We start from the raw sequence: 21,477 nt of genomic DNA, 5'->3' as shown, positions 1-21,477 counted from the left end.
CAGTGATGGTTATTTTTGGTTTTTTTGGTTTCTTTTGTAAACCTCCCAATTGATCCTTCCATCTTTTGCCCCATCCATCTCTGTCATCCTCAATGAATCCAGGAGCATCCATCCTAATGTAATTACATTAAGAAAGCAAATAACTCACTTTTTCCTTGGTAAGAGGAACCTCTGGTTTGAAAGCTAAGCCACAGGGTAGATTCCAAGAGGACGTTTGTTCCTAAGAGCTGTCAGCATATGACATTCAACACTTTCACATTCTGGGTTTGGTTTGTTTACCAAAAGTGATGGTTCCCTTCGTCAAGAATCACTATAAGGAAACAACAAAAAGAAAAGTGTCATTCAAGTCACCAAGCCTGACCGGCAGCTCTTCATCATTTGTGCCCGAGTGTTTTCTGGGGTGCTGCTTCTGCAGTCACCTACCCACGTGACCTTGGGGAAGCATCTGAGCCCCACCCCCAGCCTCACTTTTGTCATCTGTAAAATGGGTACGATCGAGACAAACCAATTCCACCACATGGTTCACCTGTTGACAACAATAACAGCATGCAAATATCTGAGAGTCTTTTCAGGTCTTTCCAAGGGGTTAGAACCCCACGGAGAGCTTTTTAAGCAGACATGGTCACTCAGAAGTCAGTTTTAGTCCAATTTCTCATGCAAATAATTTACCATCTCTACATAACAGAATCTGTGGCTGATGCTTAAAGACGTTAACACAGAGAAGAACTCCATCAATTCTCAACTCAGTGTCTGTGTCTTCAAAATGTCATCCTGGGTGAGAGGACAGAGGAGCCAGCAAGAAAAGAAACTGACTGAGTGACATGAAGAAAGGGTTGGTTGTCTTGATGGCAAAAGAGGACCTCGGAATTTCATTGTGTTAAAATTCTGTTCCAAATATATTCACTATAAAAGAAAGGGAACAATGAGGCTGGCCTGGTGGCGAAGGGGTTAAGTTCGCACACTCCGCTTTGGTGGCGGGGCTTGCAGGTTCGGATCCCGGGTGCAGACCTACAGCACCGCTCATCGTCACACTGTAGCAGCGTCCCGCATACAAAGTAGAGGCAGATTGGCACAGATGGTAGCTCAGGGCCAATCTTCCTCATCAAAAAGAAAAGAAGGAGAGAGAGAGAGAGAAAGGGAACAAGGATGGAGATTTCCAGAACGAGCTAACTTTCTGGAGACCAACTTAGTCCAGCTCCTGTTCTTCTCGGCCCCCGTGGAGCCCCTGTCCAGCTGGAGTTCCTGCCAACTTCAGAGAAGTCACCTCAGGAGGCAAACAGACAGTGAGAACGTGTCTGAACTGGCATGCAGGATGCTGAGAATTCTATTCCCTTCTTTCTCTCTTTGTGAGGTTATTTATTTGCACAGTTAGGATGTATTGTTTATTCTGGTGGAAGAAGGGTGAGGGGGACCAAACCGCGTTCTCCCACAATGCATTTTAGAGAGAGACGTAAAACCCAAATGCAAGAGAAAGATGACATTTCTCTACTTTGCTTCCTTTCTCAGGTAAGTTTGCTCTTCTTCGGGGGTTGCCTCAATGGTAAACCTTCAGTTCTCATTCCCCTAGTGTGCTTTTTCTCAGGATCCTTTGCACGGATCTCCAGCCCCAGGGATGCTCGCTCAGCTCACTCCTGCATTGGTCTCTTGCTGGACTCCAAATGGCACCCAGGAGGCAGAGCAAGTGGCAGGGCCCTACTGGCCGAAGCACATAACCCATCATGTCCCCCGGGGCCCAAGCCAGCTGGAGGGGCCATGTGGAGGATGCCGTATTTGAGCTTGTCCCTGCAGGGCAGGTGTGATGGGACAGGTGGGACTCAGGAAGCGGGCAAGCAGTCCAGAGACCTGGCAGCCACCTTCAGGATACTTACTCCAGAGCTGTGGTCACATATCTGGGAAAACTCTCGCCATCCCGCAGCCCGTGGCCCATCCCAGGGAATGCAGAACAGATGACATTGGGAATCTCCACCCTGAACAGCTCAGAGATTCTCAAACTCAGGGCCTGTAACAGTCACCCGGGACCCGGGTAAACATGCAGGTTCAAAGGGTCAGTCCTACAAAGATCCTGATAAAGCGGGTCTGGAGCCCAGGAATATGCATTTTTACATGTCCCACATGATTCTACTCTAGGCGCCTTTGAAAACACCAGTGGGCACCACATCACAAACCAGTGGGGCCAAAGACCCCAGACCAGCATGCCTATCCTGATTTTTAAGTGGACTAGTTGTAGAGCTGAAAATATCCCTTCCCCTAGGGGAGAGGAGGAGAGCAGGAGGGGAGTGGACGAGTGTGATGGGGAGTGAATTCCTGGGTCACATGTGGCCTGGAGCCAGAGATGAGCCACGCCTCCCCGAAGTCCACCCCATGCCAACACCACCTGGCCCAGGGTCTGGAGGTTAGGCCTGGGCCTTCTCAAGGAAAGACGTTTTATGAGGAGGCTATTCCATGAGACTAATGACGCTCTGCTACAGGACTACTCACCTCCACTGTTTTCTTTCTGTTCTCAACCAAAACTGTAGAAGCTTCAAGCACCGTGAAACCTGGCTCTACTCTTGGGCTCCAGTAGAGGGGAGAGTGTCCCCAAGAGTGAGCAGGAGCTGGGTGACCCCAGGTGTCCCCAAGGAATCAAAGAACTGCCGTGTGGAGGGAGGATCCCCCAACTGCCCCAGACCCATGCTGGACCAGCAACTCTGAGCTCCTACCTGGTGTCCAGCACCCCGCCCACTGGAGGAGGACCGAGCATCAGCATCAGAAGCAGAGGGAGCAGCGCAGCTCTTGGAGTCTGATGGCTAATTGTATGTGTCAACACAACTGGGCCACAAGGTGCCCAGGTATCTGGTGGAACGTTATTCTGGGTATGTCTGTAAGGGTGTTTTGAATGAGGTAAAAATCTGAATCAGTAGACTAATTAAAGCATATGTGCCTCCCTAATGTGGGTGGGCCTCATCCAGTCAGTTGAAGTCCTGAATAGAACCAAAAAGCCCACCCTCTCCCCAAGGAAGGGGGAACTCCTCCTGCCTGACTGCTTGAACTGGGGCATCAGGGGTTTTTTTCCTCCTTTCAGACTTGAACTGAAACCTCGGCTCTTCCTAGGTCTCAAGTGTGTCAGTCTTTAGACTAGAACTACACCACAGGCTTTCCTGGGTCTCCAGCTCGCTGACTACAGATCACGGGGGTTCTCAGCCTCCATAACCATGTGGCCCAATTCCTTATAGCAAGCCTCTTCTACCTATATCTTTCTCATCTCCCGTTGGTTCTGTTAGTCTGGAGAATACTGACTACTGCATGTGGAGAGCCCCTGCATCTTATGAACAGCCTGTCACTGATCCCTCAAGAGCAATTTAGTCATGGAGGGAGCAAAGGGATTCTTCTGGAAGCATTCAGGAAGAGGAGTAAAGGCCACCTGAGGAAGACAGCAGGAGTAAGATCCTCAAGAATACACCCCATCACAGGTTTCTCAACAGGAGAAAACACTGGGTGTGGGGGCATGAGGCACACAATAACCACGTCATGCAATTCAGTTTGCACCCAGATGACTCCCCCAAGCTGGATGGTGGCCCGGGCAAACAGATATCTTATACAAAAGCTGAGGGAGTCTATCCAATCTTTTAACAAAGTTCACCAGTTTCCTTTCCCAGAGGAATAAGCTGATGTGCATTTTAACTGTGTAAGAAAACTGGCACAACAACAGACAAATAAATCAATGGAGCAGAATAGAGAGCCCAGAAATAGACCCACACGTATGGTAGATGATGAATGCATCATGAGAATTTAGCGGAGAAAGAGTGGCCTTTCAATCAAGAGTGCTGGGTCAATTTGATATCCACATGGGGAGAAAGAAGTACCTGACCCCAACCTCACACCATACATAAAAATCAAATCCAGATGCATTGCATATCCAAAGGTAAAAGGTATAGCAATAAAGCTTCTGGAAGAAAAGCTTTCTGATCTTGCACTAGGCAATTTTTTTTTTTGAGGAAGATTAGCCCTGAGCTAACCACCACCAATCCACCTCTTTTTGCTGAGGAAGACCAGCCCTGAGCTAACATCCATGCCCATCGTCCTCTACTTTATATGTGGGACACCTACCACAGCGTGGCTCTTTGCCAAGCGGTGCCATGTCCGCACCCGGGATGCGAACTGGCGAACCCCGGGCTGCAGAGAAGCAGAAAGTGCGAACTTAACTGCTGCACCACCAGGCTGGCCCCAGGCAATTATTTTTATACAGGACACAAAAAGCACTCCATAAAAGAAAAGGATGATGAATGGAACTTGAAAAGATACCATCAGGACAGTTCAAAAGCAAGCCACAGACTGGGAGAACATATGTGCCAAACATATAACTGGCAAACAGACTATTATCCACAATATATCAATAACTTCTGTGAATCAGCAAGGAAATGGCAAAAAAAAAACTCACAATTTTTTAAAAAATGAATTGTGAACAAGTTATTTTGCAAAAGAAATATCCAAATACCAAAAATCCAAGAAAGGACAACATCATTAGTCATTAGGGAAATGCAAATAAAACCACAATAGAATACCACTGCAACCCATTAGAACGACTGGGCACATACTCAACAGAAATGATTACTTATGTCCACCAAGAATGATGGCCAAGAATGTTCAGAGTATGTTGCTCATAATAACCAAAAACTATGGTCTCAGGGTCTATGGGTCCAATCAGGAGAACGAAATTACTAGTAATTCAAAAAGAGAAAGTTTAATATAAAGAATCCTAGCAGATATAAGGAGCAGCCACAGCCCCCAGGGCTAAGGAGGAAACCTTGGGGAAAAGCCCCCAACTCAGGGCTGAGATCCAGACCTCCTTGATGAGGACAGCATGGCTCACGGAGAACAGAGAATCACTGTGGGTCCAGAGCCAGTTTCATGGGGTCCAGTCAAAAAGAGTGAATTTGGAGCCAAGAGGCAATAAATTGATATAAATGGCACAAATGTAAATAAGAAATTTCCATCAACAGCAGAATGATCAATGAAATGCTAAACAGCCATTAGAAAATACAAACTTTTGGGGCCGGCCTGGTGGTGCGGTGGTTAATTTCACACATTCCGATTCAGCAGCCCAGGGTTCACTGGTTCAGATCCTGGGTGCGGACATGGCACCACTTGACAAGCCGTGCTGTGGCAGCCTCCCACATATAAATTAGAGGAAGATGGGCATGGATGTTAGCTCAGGGCCAGTCTTCCTCAGCAAAAAGAGGAGGATTGGAAGTAGATGTTAGCTCAGGGCTAATCTTCCTCAAAAAAAAAAATTTTTTTAAATACGAATTTTTGACACACCCACTATGTATTCATCCGACAGACATTACAATGAGTGAAAAGAGCCAGACATGAAAGAGTACGTACTAAAGGATTCCATTTATATGAAGTTCAAAACCAGGTAAAACCTACCAATGACGACAGGAGTCAGAATGGCAGTTACCTTTGTGGTGGGATTACTGACTGGAAGTGGGCACAAGGTCCCTTCCGAAGAGCTGGATATATTCTATTCTTGATCAGGGTGGTGGTCACATGGGCAGAGACACCTGTAAAGATTGATGGAGTCTCACAGCTAAGATTTGTGCACTTTGCCTATGTAAGTTATACCACATTAATATTTTTTAAATGATTTTAATTAAAAATAAATCTCTGGGGGCCAGCCCTGGAGAGGTAGAGGTTAAGTTCACGGGCTCCACTTCTGCAGCCTGAGGTTCGCAGGTTCAGATCCTGGGCACTCATCAAGCCATGCTGCGGCAGCATCCCACATCCGAAATAGAGGAAGATAGGCACTGATCTTAGCTCAGTGCAAATCTCCCTCACCAAAAAAATTAATAATAAATAAATAAATAAATCTCTGAAAAGATGATATCTTCTGTAGAACAGCCCAAATTTATTTGACCACAAATCTGATTTTTTTTCCACAGGGCATTTCAATGGCCAGCGTATCACAGAAGAGACCCACTCTGTGTCCAGGTCTTACTTCACAAAGGGGACTTGGTGATGACCCCGACAGGTCAATGTCACTGAAAGAAAAGTTGAATGCTATTTATAGTTTTCTCAGAAACAAGAGGCACGGCTGGCCACGCAGGACCACAGGAAGGACACTAGGTTGGGTCAGGAAGCAGAAGCAGGAGCAGGAGACAGGTCCAGGCCACGGCCTTTACTGAGTATTTTTGTGGAAAAGGCAAGACAGGGCAGGGTGAACAGCTTAGGAGGGGCTACTGTGAGATACTGCGGCGGGCTCTGGGAGACAGGGGTGGCCCCTCGCCGCCTGGCACCCAGCCCTGGGATGATGAAGGCAGAGAAATATTGTATTCCGAGGTGGGAGAGCCAGAGAGACGGTGTGACTCTGGGCTGGTCAGTCTGCATGTCCTTTGGCTTTCTCTGATAATTGGTTAGCCCTGGGAGCGGCAGTCTCTCTCCAGCCAGAAAGGTCTTCTAACAGATCAAACATTGTAATATACAGAAAATTAAAAATAAGATTACTACAGCCCAGGAAATAAGGTCTGGGCTTGCCTCTTCTGTAAACCCGAAAGCACTGATGGCTGCTTTCACAGATCACCGGCCAGATACGGAAGGCAGGCTCCCTGACCCAAGGGTGAAGTTTCTATCACGATTCTACAATATTTCATTAATTGTCAAATCAGTCCCTACTGCATTTTCCATTACGAGTTAAGATGCTGCAGAGCAGATTTTAAAAGCCCCCGTTTGTTCAGTTCAGGTAGCCTGCTGGGATGGAAAGACGGAGGCATTTGGAAACAGACAATCTCGCCAACATCCGGCTCAGGCACAATGTGATACTACTTGGCACCTGGCACTTGGATGCTCCAGTCCTGTCTCCTTGTCTCCGACTAGGGAGAGAACGCCCGCTCACAGGGAGGCCGGAAAGCATGGCCTGCGTGGCAGTGATCATTTCGGTCACAACTTCTAATCAAAGTGTGCCTTCAGTGGCATGGATGGCACCTACTAATGTCAACCCAGTTCCCCCCTTCAAGTTCCACCTGGCTGGAGGTATGCTGCCCACACGCTCCTGGTTACAGACAAGCGGGTGTGCACTGTCCATGGGATGACCTGAACCAAAAGCAGAGTGGGAGGAGTGTCTACAGGGGACCGGGAGAATCTCACTCCTGGCTGGCTGCTCACACCCCAGGCCACCCTAGATGAGGCCCGAGGGCACCGGGAGAGAACACGGTCTGCAGGGCGCCTGCCCCTTGGAGCACGGTGACCTTCCCTGGGAGAGCCAGTGAGAGGAACAGAAGTGGGCCTCCTACAGTTCGCCCGGAAGGAAGTTCTTCCCAAAGCCAGTGAAGGAGCCCCAAACCCCCCACAAACGTTTTTCTATCATGGATCCTTCTAACACAGTTTATAAAACCAAACATACAGGATTACAAAGGAAGGCAACGATGTTGAAATAAATGCATCAAAACATTTTTTGAAGTGTGCCAAAGTAATACGTGCACTTCTTCATTATTACATCTAATAACGATTTCTAGCTCCAGGTCTAATAACCACCTTCATTTTGAAGGCAGCAAGAGCTTCGCCCGTATTCGGAAATGTCTACATCTACTGTAATGTGATGTGAAAATGCCGGAAATTTCTTTCAGAGGTGAAGTCTCAGGCTCCAGACTGTCGAGATCAGTGCCTGTCATGGGCTGAATGGTGTCCCCCTAAATTCATATGGTGGAGTCGTAACCCCCCGTACCTCAGACTACGCGACCCCATTTGGAGAGAGGAGCTTTATCAGGTCATGATGAGGTCTTTAGGGCCAGGTTACCAGCCCTGCTCTGGCACTCAGGGACTTCCACAGCCAGTGGTGGGCAGGCACACATACCCGAGCTGAGGAATGGGCACACTTCAAAACTAACAATGGCACCGATTCAAGGGGAGGGAGAGTGGCATAACGGATATCCGAGGCACTGGGTGAGACCACCCCAGATTTCCACTCACTCTAAGGTTTTTTGTTGTTCTTACTGTCACTTCTTTCTAGTCTCACCTTCTGGCTGGGCCAAGGCTGAGCTAGGGTCAGGTGAAATGGGACATTTGACAGCTGCATGTTTTTTACCACTTTTTTGGGTAAAATATATTGTTTAATTTTATGAAAAAAATGGTGACAGTGGCTGACGATTTTTAAAACTTTTCCTACTCAAAATAAACCATCAACTCTATTTCAACCACTCCCCCATTTAAAAAATGTTTTCCCATCTACTCTAGCTCCCTGTGGCAGGTCAACAGAGTCCCCCACAAGAGACATCCTTTGGCTGTGGCCATTCACACCAGCTGCCCTTCACCACAGTGGCTGGGGTTGGCACTCAGAGGTGTTCAGAGGACCCTTTGGTGAGAAGGGAATTCAAGTGTTCCAAACCAGTAAGGAATGGTTCCTTTGCCTTTGACATCCTCTCTACCTTTGACATCACCTCATCAGCTCAAGCAAGAACTGTGAACCAAAATCTCATTCACCACTCACCCTTCATGCCGCCGGTGGCTGTGGGAAGTTGTGTTAGTGACGTGCCCCCGCTGGCACGGCCTCAAGGGCATCTTGCGCCCTTCTTTGGAGGCTGACCAGCTAAGACAGGAACACATCCTGTTGGAAGCCCACGGCTGTCACAAGGGAGGACAGTTCGTGCCCTCATCCCAGGCCCTTCTGCTGCCTCGGAAAACCTCTTCTGTGTGTCTCCTCGGTGGCAGCGAGGGGTCCAGGTGCTTGGGGTTCAATGAGAAAGAAGACAAACCTTTGAGCGGCTCACAACCCACGGGACCAGCAGAGCAATAACCATGGAGCGATGCAGTGATGTGAGGTGAGCCTGACGTGGACTCCTCCTGACCCAACTTCAGTCAGGCTCCCCTGAATGCCCTTCTCAGCTGGGCCTCAACCTTTGGACTCCCGTATCCATCTGTGCATCGCCCAATTTTAGCAAGAACCCTGCCTAGTGGGTTTAGCCAGAATCCCCCACCCTCAATCTGATCAACTTCCTCACCCCCGAGGCTAGGTATCTGACCACCTGGCCTGCCTTCAGCAAGATTCCCATCGAGTCAGTTTAGCCAGAATCCGCTCCCCGCCCCAACCCCTGATATTTCTTCTCAGTAACTTCCCATCCCCCAACCCCGCCCTGCCCTTGACTACAAACCCCTGCTTGTCCGGGCTGTATTCTGAGGTGAGCCCGGCTCTGAGCTCTCATTTCCCCGACTGCAAGAGTTCCAGAATGAAATCTGGTTTAGCCGCTCAGTCTGCTGTCCAGCTCCGGCTCTTCTCTGACACAGGGCAGAGGAGAGAATGGAGGTCCCGCCTGGGGGCCGTTCAGAGCTGCCCTTGGGAGGCCCCCCGGCAGAGGCAGGGGATCCGGAAGGGCCCGGTAGGTTCCAGGAACAGGACAGGGTGCAAAGGGAAAGCCTGGAGTTGAGGTTGGAGAGCAGGCAGGGCGGGTTCAGCGTGGCCTTGAAGCATGTGAGGAGCCTGGCTTCTTCTGAGGACGTCAGGGGTCCACAGGCCTCCTCTAGGTCTTCGAGACTGATAATCCAGGGTCCCATGAGGCCTCCCTCTCCCATCCATGACACAGCAGAGAAGACTCTGCTTACTTTGAAGATGGCAGCGCCAATGGAACCAAGCGACGAAGGAGAGAGCGCCCGGGAATTCATACTAACGATCACTGTTCTCAGAATCGACGAATTTAGAGCTTTAGGAAGGCAACTTAGGAACCGACATTTCAGGAAGCTGGGGCTGCCAAAACCAAAGAGCACAGACGGGGGCGCTTAAACCCTTTATTTTCTCACAGTTCCGGGGGCTGGAAGCTGGAGATCAGGCTGCCAGCCAGTCGGGTGCTGGTGAGAGCCCCCTCTTCCTGGCTCGCAGCAGCCACCTCTCACTGTGTCCTCACATGGCAGAGGTGGGGGGGTCGAGGGGGACTCGCACAAGGGCTCTTGTGTTCTGGGGTCTCTGCTTACAAGGGCACTAATCCGATCATGGGGGCCCCACCCTCATGACCTCATCTAACCCTAATCGCTCCCAAAGGCCCCACCTCCTAACTCCATCACACACGCATGAGTCTGGGGGGACATACTGCAGTCCTTTACTGAGTACCTGGTGCCGGTCACAGGGAGCAGTCCCGGGGCCTCCTCAGATTTCCCTCAATTACATGAACTTTCTCTCCAGAGGAAAGCATTGCTCTTTTCCAGGCTGTCAGCTGGGCTTCCTGCTGGTAAGCTCCATTTCTGGACCTTCTAGACTCTTATTCCCTTGGGAACGGGCAGAAGGGAACCCCACCCAGCCTCGTGCCTCAGACTCTGAGACGTCAGCCTGCCACAGGGGCTCTGGACTCATTCCGGTCCATTCCCTCGCTCTACAATCTATCCCCTGCTGAAGCTTTCTCTATCTAAAGAAAAAAAGTGCTTTTACTTGCAGCTCCAAAACCTTAAAAAACACAAGAGCACAACTCAAGGTTTTTGAAACCTCATTCTTTTAAACCTCCAGAGCATTCTTTTCTGAACAGCCCAAATAACACCGAACGATTTTACTGAACAGTTTTATCCACGATGTCAAAAGGAACAAAAAGAATGGTGTCCATAGATTTAGGAAGGCCAATCTACCATGGGATTTTTTAAAAATAAGCTTTTGAGGGGGCTGGCCCAGTGCTGCAGTGGTTAAGTTCATACATTCCACTTTGGTGGCCCGGGGTTCACCAGTTTGGACCCTGGGTGCAGACCTATGCACCATCTGTCAAACCATGCTGTGGCAGGGGTCCCACACATAAAGTAGAGGAAGATGGGCATGGATGCTAGCTCAGGGCCAGTCTTTCTCAGCAAAAAAAAAAAAGAAAAAGAGGAAGATTGGCAGCAGATGGTAGCTCAGGGCTAATCTTCCCCCAAAAATAAATAAATAAATAAGCTTTGAGGGGCCAGCCCAGTAACTTAGCAGTTAAGTTCGAGCTCTCCTCTTCAGCAGCCTGGGGTTCGCTGGTTCAGATGCCAGGCACGGACCTAGGCACTGCTTCTCAAGCCATGTTGTGGCAGGCGTCCCACATACAAAGTAGAGGAAGATGGGCAGAAATGTTAGCTCAGTGCCACTCTTCCTCTGCAAAAAGAGGAGGCTTGGCTGTGGATGGTAGCTCAGGGCCAATCTTCCTCAAAAAAAAAAAAAAAAAGCTTTTGATTACTTCAGTAAGCTAAGAGTTGGGGCCTTTCTTCTGACCAAAAACTAAACAAATTAATAACACAGCAAAAAAGTAGAATGTCATTAATGAGGTTGCTGATTATTCTGTGCAATTAACCACTTTAGAAAAATTTGGAAAAGCTCTTGGATTGCCTGGGTCTGGTGACATTAAGGAAGGATAGTATTCTTACCCCCATACAAAACACCTTGAAAACAAATAAAGAGATTTCTCCCAGAGAACACTTCCTGCTTATTCCGGATGCCTATGCCCAAACAAATCTAGAGCCAGAGAATCTAGGCTGCTTGAGTGACATCTCAATAAAGAATTCGAAAGTGACAGGAAGTCAGCATGCAAACCACATGTACGGGTGGAGAAAGAAGAAAGATAATTAAAACAAGGAAATGTCATCTTTCTGTAAACTATGGCCTGCCCAGATTCCAAATCATATGAAATGCCTCTTAAACAAGAGGCAATGAAAACAATAGCCAGCAATTCAGGTTGGACTGTGCTGCACGCAATGTGCATCTTGACTCGTTGAGGCATGAAATTTCATTTCTTGACTAACAAGTTCAGCCGATCTTTAAGATGACGATCCACGGATCCACCAGGCCCCCATAAATCAGCTCACGTCCTGCCGCATCTGTTCCAGCTGATCTCCCTTGGCCTCTACCTTCAGGCCACACTTGTTCTCTTTCCACTCCTTGAACAGACCCATGCGTTCCCTCCTGTGCAAATGTCCCATGCTGCGCGCCTTTCCCGGGGCCTCCTCCACCTTCCACCCTCACCCCACTTCTGCTCAGCAAACCCTACTCACCCCTCACGCCAAGTCCTCAGCAGAGCCGTTCCTTCATTTACTACTCGCGGAACCCACTGTCTGGTATTTTATCAGTTTCATTAACAGGACTGTGTTTTATTATTTCTTTGTGCCAACCTTGGACTTCTGCCCACCTTTCCCACTGGTTGATAACGCCAGGACAGAGCAAGGGTCCTTTTCTGTATCTTTCATCACTGTAGCATCTGCGGATGCCCAGTATTTGCCACATATAAGCCCAAAGGAAAGTTATTTTTAATTGAGGTCACACTGGTTTATAATATTATATAAATTTCAGGTGTACATCACTATATTTCAACTTCTGTATAGACGGCATCATGTCTACCACCAAAAAGCCAGTTGCCATTAGTCACCCTACGCTTGTGCCCCTTTACAAAGGAAAGTTTGGAATGAACCAATGAGAAGATGTCCATGTCTCCAAAAGCCAAATCATGCTTCTTTGCAACATTTTCTTACACAAAATCTCTCACTTTATATGGCATCTCCTAGGGACCAAACTGTTTTGCAAAACTTTTCAGTGCATTAGGTATTTTTGCTTTATGTGCATTTCATAAGACTTCAATTATTTCTCAGAAGAAACGGAATCTGGCTTATTTCAGTGGAAGAGGAAGCAACATCAAGCGTTTCACCCCCTACTGCTCACACTGAAGAGGCTCGTGGGTTATTAGAGGCAAAGAGTGGAGCGTCATTAGGACTGTTCAGAAACACAAGTCAGGATGCTTTAGCATGAAGAGGAATGAAAAGCTGTGCAGAGAAGAAAGACAGGGGAACCAATGGCACATACAGAGCATTAATTCCAGCATTTGCCTATTTGTGCCAGGAGGGAGGCATAGAATGATCATGCGGATGGAAGATAATCTTCGTTCAGCAAATAAGGCATACACAATAATAAAGAATGGCTGTCCAGACACAAAATTCAAAAGCACACGTGATTTGTCAACACAGCAGAAGTGACACTCTCAGAAGCAGTAAAACCTCTGTAGGGCAATCTCCTGACCTTCCCTCTCCACGTCCCATGTCGACCGCCCTCAAGCTGCTGCTTCCTGGACTGCAGGAAGTGTTCCTCTCCACAAACAAGGACACTTAGCCATGCCCCTTCTTGGTACCACCACAGCCCCTTGCACAGACCTTTACCAGATCGCTGTCAGAGCACAGTTATTTGCTTATACATTGCTCCCCCACTTTACTGCAAGTGGCTTGGAACAGGAAATACTTTATTCATGTTTATTTAAATCTCCACACCTCATACCATAGTTTCACATAAGATATGTTCAGGAAACATTTACTGGGTGCGTGAATAAATATTTACTATTCTGAGCTGAACTGTGTTCCCCCTAAATTCATATGCTGCAGTCCCAACCCCCAGGATCTCAGAATGTGGCCTTACTTGGACATAGGGTCATTGTAGATGCAATTAGTTAAGATGAGGCCACACCGGAGGAGGGTGGGCCCCTAATCCATGACTGGAGAAGAAATTAGGACACACACACACATAGAGAACACCATGGGAAGACGGAGGCAGGGATTGGGGTGGTGCTTCTACAAGCCAGGGAACCTCAAAGACTGACATCAAACCCCCAAAAGCTGGGGGACAGGCCTGGGGCAGAGTCGGCCTCACAGCCCCCAGAACCAGCCCTGCCCACACCGTGACCTCGGACTCCTGGCCTCCAGACTGTGAGACAATCCATTTCTGTCATTTCAGCCACTTGGTCTGTGGCCCTTTGTTACGGCAGCCCTCAAACACGCACACAGTTACTAAGTGAATAAATGGATAAAATGACTCAAAGCAGTTATTCCCTGAAGATCTGCAGTGCGCTTTTGGTGCGCTTGCTAAGCAGCAAGCACAATGGCAGTATTAGGTGGAATTCCGCCCACAAGGAACATTGTATTTAGCTCTCTAAGTACATGCTTCCTCCTCTCTCTATGAATATTTTGAAAGGAAAAATGTTTTTTTCCATATAATTTTTCCCCATTCGAGTTTTACTTCTGTTTGGAGAAAATCGACAGGCAGGGTCAGCTATCAAAGAGGAGACAAATTGTTACATTCAAGACTCGAAACCAGCTGGGGAGCTATTTCCATGCAGCTGCGTCCCATCCTTCCTTGGGTTCTTCTGCTGCCTTACCTCCCGGGGACCGCCTTCTCTCCTCTGGCCACCTCTAGGCAATCACAGCTTTGCAGTGAATCTATAGAAAGCAGCTTCCCTGAAATGGAAAAAGAAAATACAAACACGTAAACATCATCTCCTCATCAAAGGCAAGTCCTCCTCATGTCTTTCACTCTCTCACTTGAAAACCCAGCACAGGCACCAAGAATCGATGGAGGAAGGCAGAAATGTCTGAGAGAGAAGGTTCATTGACCCAGGTCACCAATGCCCAAGAAGTCCTGAAGGAGGCACTGTCCTGGGAGTGCTGGTGGAGTGTGGCTGAGCCTGTCAATGGGAGCATTAACAGAACCAAGACCCAGCTGCTCAGCAATTTCCGCCTCTGACATTTGGGTTTCTTGTGGAATCTGCTTCCAGCTTCACTCACATTCACTTTACTCAAAATCTGGCTGAAAGTAAATAGCTTTCATTAAAGATAACTTTGGCAGGAAAACCACAGATTTTAATGTGAAATGATTCACAGTGAAAATATGACACTTTTTAAAAGCTCGTTAAAATTGTTAAACATTGATGGGTTTATGAGAGAGGCCTACTGTTGCACTCAACAAACCACTTCATTTCTTCACCGGTATCTGGCTTTGAGCACTGTGTTACAGAACAAGGTGGGGCCACTGTCCTGTAAAAACCAAAACTAGCGATGTGCCCTGAGAATTTTATTGAGAATATATATCCTACTTGAATAATAAAAAGAAACAGAACATATCAGTTGGAGAAACAAGAACTCAGATTTAGACTAAAATAAGTGACTTATAAACACAGGTTTCAAATCCTAGTCATTTTCATTTTAAACCAGTATCTCCATAATTGTAACTACACGTGCTTCTGAATTTCAATGTAAGTGTAGACAGACTTAATAGGAAAACGAGAGGTCATCGCCCTGGCCATAGAGCACTACAGCTAGGAATTAACATTGTTTAATCATCAAGTCATCAAAAATCCCAAACAATGAGAAATAAAGAAAATTAACCTTGAGGTCAAAGGAGAAATAATAAATGTGCAAGAATAGATTACTTATAAAACAAAACAAATGACAACACTAGATAAGATTCTTTTTTTTGATAAATTCTTTTTTTTTTCAAAGATTGGCACCTGAGCTAACAACTGTTGCCAATCTTCTTTTTTTTTTTTCTTTCTGCTTTTTCTCCCCAAATCCCCCCAGTACATAGTTGTATATTCTAGTTATGGGTCCTTCTACTTGTGGCATGTGGGACGCCATCTCAACATGGCCTGACGAGTGGTGCCATGTCCATGCCCAGGATCCGAACCAGTGAAACCCTGGGCCACCACAGCAGAGCACGCAAACTTAACCACTCGGCCATGGGGCCGTCCCCATAGATAAGATTCTTTAGGATGAGTTCAAAGTCACTTTCAGAGGCAAATGTAGAGCCTTATGTACTTTCATTATTAAAGAAAAGAAAGAAATGGACTAAGCTCTCAAAGAATTTAGAAACCAAACAAAAATTATAGAAAAGAGCGAGAATAATAAAACTAAAAGCAGGACTGAATTAATTCAAACATGAAACAAAGTTTCACAGATAAATATGCACCCATTTTCTCTCTTTAAAACGGACTAAGCTCTAACATATCTAATAAATATAGAAAGAAAAGGGCGCAGGAAGAAATAAAACGAGAAATGACACATATGGAAGACGGATGATGTTAAGAGTTCGGTATTTGGAGCCCCGGGGAACTGGGTCAAATCTTAAGTCAGTCACTTATTAGTTATAAGATTCGGGGCATGTTTACCGTCTTAAGACTCAGTTTTCTCTAGATGAGAAATGGAAAACTTACAAAATGAGAAAATAATACTAACTACCTCTGAAAGTTCTTGCGAAAGTTAAATAAGTACTTCACAGTACCCAGGAACTAGTAAACACTCAAGCAATATCCTAGATCACTCCTAAGACTTCTGTGATTTTACTCTGTTTGATTCATAAAGCCCTACAATTCCTTCTTCTCGGGATATAATCACTTGACGTGGCCCAGGTCCACCGGCCGGGGTGACATTTGTGATTTCATCTTCAAAATAATGCAATTCAGAGCCTGGCCGGGTGGCATAGTGGTTAAGTTCACACTCTCCACTTCAGCAGCCCAGGGTTCATGGGTTCGGATGCCGAGCATGGACCTACACACTGCTCATCAAGCCAAACTGTGGCAACATCCCACATACAAAAAACAGAGGAATATTGGCAACAGATGTGAGCTCAGGGCCAATCTCCCTCACCAAAATAAAAACGCAATTCATAGAAATTGGTGAAAGGTCCAATTCTTCCAGATTTGAAGAGGAACTGGTATGGCTGTGTAGGAGCTGGTGAGGGGGCAGCTGACATGGAGGGATTTGACAAGGGTCGAAATGTCCTCCAAAAAATACGTCCTTACAGCACAGTTTTGTGCTACAAGAAGCCTCCTACCAAAATGTAGAGTGGTAACCTGGTTAGAATCTGCCTGCACAAAGGGGAACATTGAAATGGCAGGCATGAGACAATGTCCAGGAAGAGAATGATGGAGAGCAAAGAACAGGATTTAGAAAACAAGAGTGAGAAGGGAGAAAAAATGGAGGTGAAAAGGGATCAATTGGATATATAAGAGAAAAACCAGATTAACATCCAAACAGTGGCTAACATGATACTCCCTGGTGCCAGTTACTGTGCTAAGCACTTATCACGTGATCCTTATTCAGTCCTCACCACGCATCTAGAAGGTGGGCGCTAATGTTCTCTCTTACAAGGAGAAACCCACAGAGTAAAGTAAAGCCTGGGTCCTAAAGTGAGACGCTGGTCAAAGGCAGCATCCGCATACACACAGAGCACCCCAGGGTCCACAGTGCTCAACCCCACTGCTCACTCCCCCTCCCCGTGTCACAGGGAAGCGTCCTCAGGGACCAAAAGAGGCTAAAGAAGGAAGGAGTCATCATCAATGTTCATCCTACAGAAAATTAGGGAGCCAGAAGCTCTCAGACTTCCAAAATGCAGCTTCAGTGGAGTAACTGTGGCTAAAATCAGAGAGCAAATGACAATCCTTTAGAAGGAGAAGGAAGGTGATGGGAGCGGTTGGCTTAAATAAAACTCTCCATCCAAGGAACCAACAGCTATAAAGAGATGATGGTCCAAAACCTGGGATGTGGAAACGAATGGAACAGAGCTGTTCAGTCAAGCCTGAAAACAGGACAGACCAGCACAGTAATAAATGATGACTGATGGAGGACTAGGGTGGGGAGCTGTTCAGTCAAGCCTGAAAACAGGACAAACCAGCACAGTAATAAATGATGACTGATGGAGGACTAGGGTGGGGAGAAGGAAGCAGAAAAGAGAGAAACGCCGGGCAACCTCTTTCCCAGAAGTAAAGCTCATGACTGTAAACATCTTATCTGTTAACAAGTAGGGATTTGTCAATAACAAAAAACAAACAGCCTTATTAAAAAATGGGCAAAGGACTCTTCTCCACAGAAGATATCCAGGTGACCCACATGCACATGAAAAGATGCTCAATATCACTAACCCCTAGGGAAATGCAAATCAAAACCACAGGGAGGGGCCGGCCCCGTGGCCGAGTGGTTAAGTTCGCGCACTCCGCTTCAGCGGCCCAGGGTTTGCTGGCTGGGATCCCGGGCATGGACATGGCACTGCTCATCAGGCCATGCTGAGGTGGCGTCCCACATGCCACAATTAGGAGGACCCACAACCAAAATATACAACTACGTACTGGGGGGCTTTGGGGAGAAGAAGAAGAAGAAAAACAGAAGATTGGCAACAGTTGTTAGCTCAGGTGCCAATCTTGAAAAAAAAAAACACAGTGAGATACTACTTCACACCCACTATGAGGGCTATCATAAAAATAAATTATTAAAAAAATTAACAAGTGTTGGCAAGTATGTAGAGAAATTGGAACCCGTCCTTGTGCATTGCTGGTAGCAACGTAAACTGGTGCAGCACTGTGGAAAATGGCATGGCAATTCTTCAAAAAATAAAGCATAGAAATTATCACATGATCCAGTAATTCCATTTCTGAGTATCTGCCCCAACGAAATGAAAGCAGGGACTCAAACGGATATTTGCACACCCGTGTTCGTAGCAGCGTTATTCACAAGAGCCAAAAGGTGCAAACAACCCAAGTGTCCACAGATGGAGGAATGGATAAATAAAATGTGGTACATTCATACACTGGAATAGTAGCCCTAAAAAGGAAAGAAATTCTGACACAGGCTACAACACGAATGAACCTTGAAGACAGTACGATAAGTGAAAGAAACCAGTCACAAAAGGACAGATACTGTATGATTCCACTTATATGAGGGACCTAGATAGTCAAATTCATCGAGACAGAAAGTAGAATGGTGGTCACCAGGAGCTGAGCACTGTGAAAAGAAGTGACAGATACAGGGTTTCCTTTCGGGGTGATGAAAATGTTCTGCAACTAGATAGTAGATTTGCTTGCACAACATTGTGAATGTACGAAATGTCATGGAATTGTGGCTAAAATGGTCAATGCAATTTATGTATATTTTACCAGGACAATGAAAAAGAATTTGGGGTTCACTGAATTGCAAACTTAGTGGGTAAAATTTATAATACTGATATTACACTTCAATAAAACTATTAATTAAAAAAATAAAAAGAAAGAAAAGAATCAAGAGTTGAAGGGAAGCGGAGATCAGAGCCGGAGGGACTGTGGAGTCCTTTCTGTCCGTATTGGGCAGGTTTTCCCTAACTGTGCCCCACCAGACTTCAAGAGGACCCGTGTGTGTTTGGGGGCAGTGAGGTGGGAGGTGGGAGAGAGGTGGGATCGCAGATTGGGGGACCATCGGATTCAACAAAATTAAACAGGCTTCTTAACTGTAGGACTTTGGGGAAACTTTACAAAATGAACATGTAGAGTGAATCTCAAAAAGAAGATTCATAGGCAGGTGGCCCACATTTCTTTGATCTTAGAACAGTTTGTGAGGAACACATTTTACAGACCCATTAAGAAATCAAATGGATAAAGAGAAGATTGACGGTGTGGCGGTGCAGCTGAATCAAGAGCACAGCTGAGACAGGTCAGCAGGAGAGTGAGAACCACCAGGCTCGATAAACCTGAATAACTAGGAACCAACCGCGTGAAAAATGCCTTCCTAACATCATAACTCTTCTTCCTCTAACCATTTAAATCTCCCACATGGTCTCTGGCATTATCGGTTTTCATTAGCCTGAAAAAGCTCCTCCATTTTACCTGATGGAAGAACCTGTGCTGACCACTTGGCTTCTGCACCCCACAATTACTACAGATGACCCAAAAAAGAGCATCAATCAGACAGGTGTTAACAGCATGTGTCAGAGGTCAGCAAAGTGCACATGCAACATTAGACTTGAGTGCCACACTCTAAGTCTAAAATGGGAAGCGTAAGTCTGTCAAAGAACAACTCAGAGAAAATTACTTCTTTTGCATGTAGTTTAGTTATCTTTCACGGAAACGGTTTTCTCCTGTGGGAGAGTCAGCTGGTAAAGTGACTCTCAGAGCAGAAGCAAAAACAAGATTTACAAGAGAGTGAGGATGGGGAGGAAAAAAACAACAGTCTTGGAGTAATGAATCTTATTTGCACATTTCAGGGGGGTAACCCGAGTTAATAACTAGCAAACCGGGAATTTGGGCATTTGGTCCCTGAGAAAGCCAAATAAAGTTATCAAAAAAAAAATCCAACATCAGTCATTCATGGATTCTCCAGAGATTCAGCTGTGGAGCATTCATGACAACTCGGATCCACAGAATGTCGACCACCATCCTTCCACCTACACCTCCATCTTAGTGAGGCCAGCTCCCTACCATTTATTTGCCTCATTCAAAATTCTCAATTCCTTAATTCATGTCCAATTATAATGGGCATCTGTTTCTCTCCAAAGATGCCAAACAACTCGGAATTCTGCCAGACTTTATACAAAACTGGGACATAGAACACCCGCTCTGACCTACTGCTAATGGGTTGAATAATGTCAGCAACTATTTTTGCTCAAATGTGTAATAGGGTATTGAGACATTTGTTTCTCTACTTTGTCCACACTGAAATGAAGCAGGAAGTTCAAACTGGCCAAAAACATACAAGCAACACCAAACCAAAGGGACACAACTCTTGGCATACCCCTTGAAAGTGGTGGCCATGAAAAACCACCAAAAACAGAATTTTACACGTACCCTTTATGGGGGAGGTGAAAGTGGGGGAAAAGGTGAGGAAGTGAAATTCATAAGTCTTCCTTGCCTCCCTTCCAAGCCGGAGCAAAGGGAGCAGAGGTGGTCCACAGGAACCTGAAGGAAACGATCCTGTAGGGTAAACTGAAATGCAACCTGCAGCCTTGCCTTTGCACATTCCACAGAGAGAAGGAAGGCCCCACTGAAAGGAATCTTCTGCCAGAGCTAACTGTCTCCAACCACAACCAGGACTTACATCAGAAACTTATCAGAAAGTGGATGTACCAGACACCTCAAGAGGGTCAACTTAACCTTACAAGAGTTCTTGAAGAAAGGAACAGAAGGAACAGCAGAGAAGAAATATGAGAAGAAATAGCAGAGAATGTTCCAGAACTGAAGATATGAGTCCTCAAATCAAAACTGCACCCTAGGGGCTGGCCCTGTGGCCATGTGGTTAAGTTCACATGCCCCACTTCGGTGGCCGGGGTTCAGAGGTTCAGATCCTGGGCGCAGACGTACACACCGTTCACCAAGCCGTGCTGTGTGGGAATCCCACATAGAGGAACTAGAATGACTTACAACTGGGCTATACAACTATGTACTGGGGTTTGGGGGAGAAAAAAATGAGAGAGCAGAAGATTGGCAACAGATGTTAGCTCAGGGCCAATCCTCCTCACCACAAAGCATTAAAAAAAAACCCTGCACCCTAAGTACCCAGCATGATAAATAAAGATAAATCCACACCTCAACACATCACAATGAAACTGCAGAACATCAAGGACCAGGAGAAAGTCTCAAAAGTTATCAGAGAGAAAGGCAAATTATCCACAAAAGCCTGACAATTAGACTGACAGAAATGTCTCAGACCAATAATTTAAATCAGAAGATGATGGAATGTGATGTTGAAAATGCTGGAGGGAAATTATTGCCAATCCAGAATTTCATACCCAGTTAAACTAACACGCAAAAGCAAAGCCATAATTAGGACATTTTCAAACACACAAATAGTATGAAAGTTTACTGCCCATATAGCCTTACTAAAGAATTATAATGGATGCACTTCAGCAAGATGTGCAAACCCAGGCGTATGTCAAGAGACACAGGACACAACAATAAGCACGGAAATTGACCACATATGTGATTAAACTTAACTAATTTATGTCCATAAAAATAACTAATTTTT

The 21,477-nt window shown here is 46.2% G+C and overlaps 1 protein-coding gene across 1 annotated transcript in view; it reads right to left on the bottom strand.

Moving 5' to 3' along the window:
• LOC124231486 (beta-1,3-galactosyltransferase 5-like) overlaps positions 1-21,477 on the bottom strand; it is a 34,745-nt gene that overhangs the window by 1,847 nt on the left and 11,421 nt on the right. Inside the window, exons 2-3 of the mRNA XM_046648294.1 lie at positions 14,097-14,175; positions 149-310 (exon numbers count right to left, since the gene is read on the bottom strand). The gene's annotated coding sequence lies outside the window, so the exon portion shown is untranslated. The remainder of the gene's footprint in view (positions 1-148; positions 311-14,096; positions 14,176-21,477) is intronic.

This window comes from Equus quagga, chromosome 21 (assembly GCF_021613505.1).
Source record: "Equus quagga isolate Etosha38 chromosome 21, UCLA_HA_Equagga_1.0, whole genome shotgun sequence".
Taxonomy (NCBI): domain Eukaryota; kingdom Metazoa; phylum Chordata; class Mammalia; order Perissodactyla; family Equidae; genus Equus; species Equus quagga.
Note: the sequence above shows the minus strand (reverse complement) of the source record. Positions and strands in the feature narration are given on the sequence as shown.